The sequence below is a fragment of the Hippopotamus amphibius genome, chromosome 7 (genome assembly GCF_030028045.1).
Source record: "Hippopotamus amphibius kiboko isolate mHipAmp2 chromosome 7, mHipAmp2.hap2, whole genome shotgun sequence".
Taxonomy (NCBI): domain Eukaryota; kingdom Metazoa; phylum Chordata; class Mammalia; order Artiodactyla; family Hippopotamidae; genus Hippopotamus; species Hippopotamus amphibius.
The window spans coordinates 67,482,191-67,490,450 of record NC_080192.1 but is presented as its reverse complement, the minus strand read 5'-3'; the positions used below and the strand labels follow the sequence as shown (position 1 = coordinate 67,490,450).

At 37.2% G+C, this 8,260-nt stretch overlaps 1 pseudogene; it reads right to left on the bottom strand.

Moving 5' to 3' along the window:
* Positions 1-3,507: 3,507 nt before the first annotated feature.
* Positions 3,508-4,057, bottom strand: LOC130856348 (protein ripply3-like; annotated as a pseudogene).
* Between the last annotated feature and the right edge of the window lie 4,203 nt (positions 4,058-8,260).

Below are 8,260 nucleotides of genomic sequence, written 5' to 3'. Positions count from 1 at the left end.
GACTATTTGGATAACTCAATAAATTTGGAGTGTTTATTATCTCCATATGCCTGAGTCTAAGTTGCAAAGCAGGATCAAGAGCCAGAGTTGTAAGTAGCTCAATTTTGCAACCAAATGGTATGAGACAAGAGAATAAAAATTGAATTGGCATTGGGAAGAAACTAAAAGGCATTTATTTAGACTACAACTATCCAAAGAGTTGTGAGGTCAACTTGCTGAAATCCTTGGAGATTAATTATGAAAACCCACATTATGAATCATAAGAGAGGTTTGGATGTTTGGCTGACTTTGCAAGTCAAGAAAGTGATGTCTAATATGCAGAATACATAATGCATTGGAGCACTCTTAGAGATAGGTCATGAGCATAAAATGTATCTACTGTAATGCATTACAGTAGGTTCTGTATTGGTTACAGGACTGGAACCAATCAAGATGTTCAGAAGGGATGGACATGAGGTTGGGGGTAAAATATCACAGAATGTTGACATTTTGCAGAATTCTAAAAATTTACTTAACTATCTCTATGAATAAGATTTGTCAAATTTTATTTGCCTTTAAACTTTTCTGTCTCTAGCCATTTCTAAGAATTCCTGCAGGTTGGGCAAGTCATCATTCCACATTTTGAGATCTTCGTGAATGACAATTGAAGGCTTATAATAAGTGAAGTGTGATGTCATCCATTACCAAAATATTGATTCCATTTAGATTATGAAATAATTCAGAGATTCAGTGAAAAGAACAGACTTAACATAAAGATTAAATTTTGGTGGCCATTCTGTCTTCATATGTCACACCAAAGTATTACCTATCCTTGACTGACAAACTAGAAACTGAACTGGTTAGAAAGGTTCCAGATATTCTGTAATCAGGTGAGGAATTTATATATAATCTTAGAACCAACTCTCATCTAGAAATCTTAAAACAAAACTAGTTGGTACTCCATCAGCAGATCTGGCCTTTGTGATGTTATGTCTTAAGCATCATCATGTAGTATGTTATCCAGACTGTGGAACGTGTAGTGACTCCTGAGGATGGAAGAAATGAGAACAGTATACTCAATCCAAACTATAATTAAATTACAAATTTTAAAAGGGAATTACTAATGGATATCACATTCAGTTTTAATCAAATCTAAAGAAAATAAGGGTTATGTTTTACATGTGTCTTTAACAGTTTAGCAAGACAAAAATTAATTTTTAACAAGCTGGATAGATCAATTGCAGGTGTCTATGGTGTGATTGAAACGTTTGTAACTCTTTAATGGATAGAGTTGGCCATGTCAATAAAATTGACCAGCTCGTCAGTGACTTCCTACAAATGTACTATTATTGACAGTAAAGATAACCAAAGCCAACATCCTTCAAAGGACTTAAATAGCTTATACCCTGCAGGACATCTGGTTGGCACTGGCAATAGTAAATGTCCCAATCTTACCTTATGAAAAGCATATCGTACCGTCAGGTTTTATTTCACATTTTTTCTCCTTGAGACTGATTATAAGATAGAGATTGCCAGGGACCTTAGCTGTGAGTATAATCATTTTTCAAAAAACTCAGAGGAAGGCTTTCTGAAAGGAACTAGTGTCATCAATAAAGTGATTTTAGAAAATATGGGTTTAAATACAAGAAGCACACGAAGCACAAAGGTGTTGCATGCAGAATATCTAGATTTAAAGTGGTATTTTTAATTAAACTGCTACCCCATAGTTATAATTTTATGGTAATAATGGGTATAAATTATGTGATTTTGCCTTGCACAGTTTAAGAGATATGTATGGAGGCCAAGTTGACAAGGGATGGACTTGTCAAGATTAATTTTATGCGTCTGTTTAGCTGGGCCACAGCACCCAGATTTGCAAACATTCTGAGTGTTTCTCTGAGAGTGCTTTTGAATGAGATTGATTTTTGAATTGATAGATTTTGAGTAAAGTTGATTGCCCCCCATAACATGAGGGGGGCAATCAAATGAAGTTCTGAATAAAACAAAAGACTGATCTCCCACAAGCAAAGGGGGATTCCACCAGCAGACATCTTTTGGATTTGTGCTGAATCATCGTCCCTTCCTGGGCCTCCAGACTGCTAACCATCCTGCAGATTTTGGATTTGCCAATTTCTGTAATCATGTGAGTCTATGTATGTACATAAATACACACACACACACACTCACACATACACACTCACACACACCTCCTATTAGTTCTGTTTCTCTGTAGAACTCTGACTAACACAGGTGGGCACTTAGTCAAGGAACTGGTTTGCCAAACAGAGTAAATGTTTGAAGGATTTGAAATCATGTAAAATTTGGGTTGCTGAAACTTTATGCAACAATTTATAGTAACATCAATTTTGAAATTATTTAAATAACCAAAAGTAGAAATGTATTTTAATAAAATATGGTATGTTCATATAATTTAAACTAAGAAACAATCAAGGAATGATGTTAGAGTTACATGAATATTGACCTCTAATAACAAACTCACAATTATGTGATTTGGGACGATTTAATTTTTTGAATTCACTATTACTGTATCTTGTTCTTTTGCAGTGATTATATTGATATATTAATGGTTTAAATAAATTTAATTAAATAAAAGCAAAAAAGAATCCTATAAAATGATCCTTTATATGTGTATGTCACTTTCAAATTTTCATAGTTCCTTGCAATTGCTATTTATTCTTCTCATGAGTCTACCTACATTGTGCCTTTTTTTTTTTTTTGGTCTCTCAAAATATTTATTTCAAGCAGAAACTGGGAAGACAACTGCATGTAAAATAGTTCAGTAAAAAACCTTGATCAATACACTCATTTGGTCATCAAAATACAAAAAGCTGAAAATAATGTTACATTAGGTACTTTGATTGAAAACAGTGTTATCCTATTCAAGTAATAAGCCCAAAGCAGTTCCCAACTAAGAGTTAAGCTCATCTCTCTATTCATACACACAGCCCTTAGACCAGCATCATATGTTTTTATCCAGAATGGTCCCCCCACCGCCAAATCCTTATTTCTTAATTTTTGTTACTTTTATGGAAATTATTCAGTGTGTTTGTATGCTTTTCATAAATATATATCTTTTCAGAATGCCACTAAGCAATCACATCAACCTTGGACAACATCTGAATCACTTTTACAAAAGTGGAAATAGCCCAGTAAGGGGTCTCAGGTTAAGGGAGAGGCATGGGTGGGTTATTAATTGATGTGGAGTAGTTTGTCATTTGGTTGGCACATTGACATTGCTGAATGTGCTCTGGAAGTTGGCCCCACCTGGTAACAACCCAAGTGGATGCAAGCCTCTCGGACCTAGAATCCTTTCTTAAAGGTATGACTGACACAAAGAATCACTAGAAGAAGGAGTAAAAGCTGAGTCCTGGCTGCCAGGGGGGTGCTGGTTAGAGAAAGTCAAGTCCTTGTACACCCAGTTGAAATGCAAAGTGTCCTGGCATGGCTGTCCCCAAGGGCTGTCCCCTAAGGCACATGTGATGTAGGTCTGGTGCAGGAGAAACAGATTTATTTGGATGAGGGGCACGCAGCATCCTCCGTCATGGAGTCAGGGTGGGGGAGCGGACCCTTACCACCGAGGCCACCGCAGCCTCGGGGTTGCCGTCCTGGATTTGTCAGCCGGTCTCTGCCCTTTCCTCCTGGACCGTCTTCCACCTCCTGGCACTGAAGGTCGGAGGGCTGGGTGTCCTCCTCCTGCTCCTCATCTGAATCGGACTCATCCCTGTAGAAGTGAATGGTGGCTTGCACGGGGAAACTGGCCAGCACCTTCTCCCCAGAACTGTGCAGAGACTCGACGCTTAGAAATGTGTAGGTAAAGTCTTACAGGATGCTGAAACCCAAAGGCTCCCTTTGATCCAAAGGTTTGTTGGTCACCCCCAGGCTCGAGCTAGATTCTAGTTCTGGTGGCCTCGGCATCCTGGGGGGTCAGGATCCAGGGTCTCCAAGGTGTTTGGCTCTCGGGCCCGCGCGGCGACGATGGTCCCCGGGGACCGTCCCTGGGGCAGTGACAGACGCGTCCCCGCGCCTCCCGGGCTCCGGCCGCCGCCTCGGGTCTCATGGTGCCCTCGGAGCCCACGCCCCTCCAGCGGAGCCCCGGCGATCGGGCGCGCCTCTAACCGCTCGGGCGAGGGCGCTCTACATTGTGCCTTTTGTCACAATGTTTCCTTCCTATAGTTCCAGCACTAAAATGAAGCAGCCTGAAGGTGATGAATTCAATTTTGTTTTGTCTGTGAAATTATGAAATATCAAAATAGTCTTCAGAATTAAAAGACATTAGAAATCTTTAATTAACAATCCGTTTTCATCAAAATCAAATTTTTTACCCAAGAGATCTATACAATTAGATTGTCACACATAAAGACTATATTTAATTTTGACATAAAGCATTTTTTAATAAAATATTGCAATTTAATTTAATGTAAAACAATAAAAAAATCTTGCATGCAGATATTCATATTAAACACTTTTAAACTAGAATCGGAAAAAAAATACATACACAAGTCAGGGGAAAGGATGACAGGCTTATTTCCTGCCTTGATACTTGTATTATTTGTGGTAATATCAATTTCTTCAATACTTCTTTTCCAATATATTTGAAAAAAAAAAAACTCCTGGGAAGTGTACACCACTGGAAGTACATTTGTATTTGACGATTAGGCAGTTTACCTAAACTTTTTGAGTTGACATTTTGGCCCTGAAAATATTTTCCACAATATGTTTGTCAGCTCTCCTTACATTCAAATCTAAGCCTTACTTTTCCACCACCCATCGTGTACTTCCCACCCTCCTGTTCAATGTTCATTACCCCCAGTGAAGGACATGCTTTGTATGTATGTAATCTACATAATGCCAGGAAATCTCTGCCTTCCAAAATCCACACAGTGTTAAAACCCTTTCTTTTACCCCCCTATTCAATTTTCAGCTTTCCCTAACCACTTCTTTTTTTGTTTGTTTGTAAGTCCTTTTTTTTTTTTCTTTTTCTTTTTTTTCTTTCTAGCTCAAAAGAAGTACCCATAGTTCTATCATACTTTGTATCTGGCCGAATATTTTCTTGTATTACCTCTCATTTTTTTTTCTAAGTGGTTAATGGCTAGGGCGTACATACTAACAAGTGGTCAAATAATTCCTAAGCAGAAGACTGCTAGCAGCTATTAGTTTGGCTTGCCACACTCCCATAAATTCAAGCAGTAAGGAGTCAATGACCCCAAATAAATGCAGATCGTTTATTACTTACACACACAGAGACAAGAAAAATGAGTGATGTTACCATCTCATGCCACTAGTCTTACAAGGATGACACTGAACCAAAGGGACCAGGTGGCAGACTACAAGCTATATGGTGGTGCGTGGAGGGAGAACTGCTCTGTCATGGAAGAGCCAACACTATGGACAGTTTTATAGTCTACAGCTGTACCTGTGTGGGGAGAGATGGATGGACCCATGCCTTAATAGATCCTGGGAGATGGATGAGAGACTGCTTCATGGCAGCCTCCCATTAGATATAGAAGCAAATGAAAAATTCCTTAAGACACCTCCTCATGAAACTGCTTATCTTGCCATATTCTACAGAGGTTTACAGGGTGGTTTACCAGTATTTCAAATAGATCACAGTTGATCTTGCTTAATGACCTACTTGAAGGCATGCATGGTTACAAGGCTGCCATGGATGGGAATTTACTCTACACAAACATATCTGCTGACTTACTCACTGTCCTGTTTTTGACTATCTCCCTTTAAAATAATTAATAGTGCACATTTTCATTCTTGAAGTCTGTCATCTTGGACAATAAATTTTAGTGACATTCTAATAATGGTTGTTCTTTATTTTGTTTAAAATTACTTGAGAGAAAGTAACATGGCTTTTTTGGGTGGAGTGTCTTCTGCACACAAAGGCTTATAGAGTGTTAGCCATGCAGAAGACTGCCATAAATTCTAGCTAAGTTAATGTAGAGAGTATATTTGGGTTGTAAAGAAAAAAAGTAATGGACTTAGAGGATAACTAAGTTTGAAATAAGTATTCATTTCTATGAATCTTAGTTTATTTGTAAACTGCTTGATGGAAGAAGGGATAGTTGATCAAAATGGATGATTGCTGAGAATCCTTCTAACAAGACAGTCTATGATATGATGTAAATGCTGAAAAATTTGATTTAACAAATAATTTTTACTAAATTCCTACTTTGAGCATGGCATTGCCACTGATACATTGAGCCGGCAGGTCATCTGATCCTAATCATTAAGTGAATGACTCTCTAAGGACAGGGCAGCAAAAGTAACTTTTACCTGGAATTTTGCCATCTGGAGGCTGGAATTCCTTCTCTATTTTTTTTTTTTTTTCTTCCTATTTCACTGTCTATTTGTAACCTGTTAAAATTTAGGCAAAATACCACTTTGTTGAATATCACAAGCTGATACTTTTCTTGGTTTTAAAATGTGTATTGTGTTTTTAATGATAAAGCATACATGGTTGAATTAGATAAATATCCTTGAAATCAGTGAACTAGAAATTCCTGGGCTAAAATAGCAGAATGTGTCATGGGGCTGATGGTGGTTGGCTTGAAAACATGGAAAGAAACTCAGAGAGTAGACCTAAACCAGAACTTTTCTTCCTAAACCAGAAATTTTCCAACCTCTGAACTTCCTGTTTTCCTTTCTGGAAAATCTCTTCCTCACTGTAGCCCTTCTAATAAATACGCAAAAGAGTTGTTACCTAAAAGCGATTTATACTTTCCTTCAAATAAAAGGTCTTCAAGGCAGTTACCAAGTACCCGTTAGAGAGGCAATAACCCAATTGATATTATTTTTTTACATACATTCCAGCTCTCCTTAGATTGTGTGGTGATCCTTTGTGTTCTCACTGATGTTGCTGTTGTCGATGATGCTGCTAAGAACATGGCAATACAAATATTTCTTCAAGACCCTGCTTTCAATTTTGGGGGATATATACCAAGAAGTGGAATTGCTGGATAATATGGTAACTCCATATTTAATTTTTTTCAGAACAACCATACTGTTTTCCACAGTGGCTGTACCATTTGCCATTCCCAATAGTACTTAAGAATTCCATTTTCTACACACCCTAGCCCACACTTATTATTTTCTTTATCCTTTTTTTGATAGTAGCCATGCTAATGGGCATGAGGTGGTACCTCATTGTAACTTTGAATTGAATTTCCTTATTGATTAGTGATGTTGAGTAACTTTTTGTGTGCTTATTGCTCACTGTATATCTTTTTTGGAGAAATATCTACTCAAACTCTTTGCCTATTTTGGATTCAAGTTGTTTGATGCTTGCTATTGAGTTTTAGGAGTTCCTACATATTCTTAATATTAAGCTTTCATCAGATACATGATTTGCAAGTATTTTTCTTCCACAGTGTGGGTTGCCTTTTTATTGATTGTCTTTTTTTGTTGTTGTTAACGTTCTGTCCGTGGCCCCTGTGAACTGAGGGGAAATGAGTTCCAAGTGGATGGTCAGTATCATATCTCAGTTTGCACAGGAACACAGATGGGCACCACCAATATGATTGAGGAAAATCATGCCCCTTTTTGTAGTTGGAGTTCTAAAACCCTGAGCATCTGTGAGATCCTCAGCTAGGATGAAGCCTGATTGTCTTTTAATATACAGAATTTTTAAATTTTCATGAATGCCAATCAGTTTTCTTCTATTGCCCGAGTCTCTGGCAAAAATATCATTGCCAAATTCGATGTTGTGAAAATTTTGGCCTATATTTTCTTCTAAGATGTTGAATTTGTGGCCTAACATATGATATCTCCTGGAAAATGTCCCAAGTGCACTTAAAAAAAAATGTGTATGATGCTGTTGCTAGATAGAGTGTTCTGCATAAGTCTGTTAGATCTAGTTGGTTTATTGTGTCATTTAAGTCCTCTATTTTCTTATTTATTTTTGTCTGTTTGTTCTATTATTAAGAGTGAGATATTTAGCTCTCTGGCTATTTATTGTAGTATTATTTCGTCCTTTAATTCGGTCCATTTCTATTTTATATATTTTGATTTTCTGTTATTAGCTGTGTAAATGTTTATAATTATTATATCATCTTGTGATATTGCAGCTTTTATTAATATGTAATGTCCTTTTTTGTCTCTTGTGGATTTTTTTATTTAAATTCTATTTCATCTGATATTAATGTAGCTACTCCTGCTCTCTTTTGGTAACTATATGCATGGAATGTCTTTTCCCATTTTTTTCTTTCAGCCTGTTTTTTTCTTTGTATCTAATGTAAGGATCATGTTTCTTTAT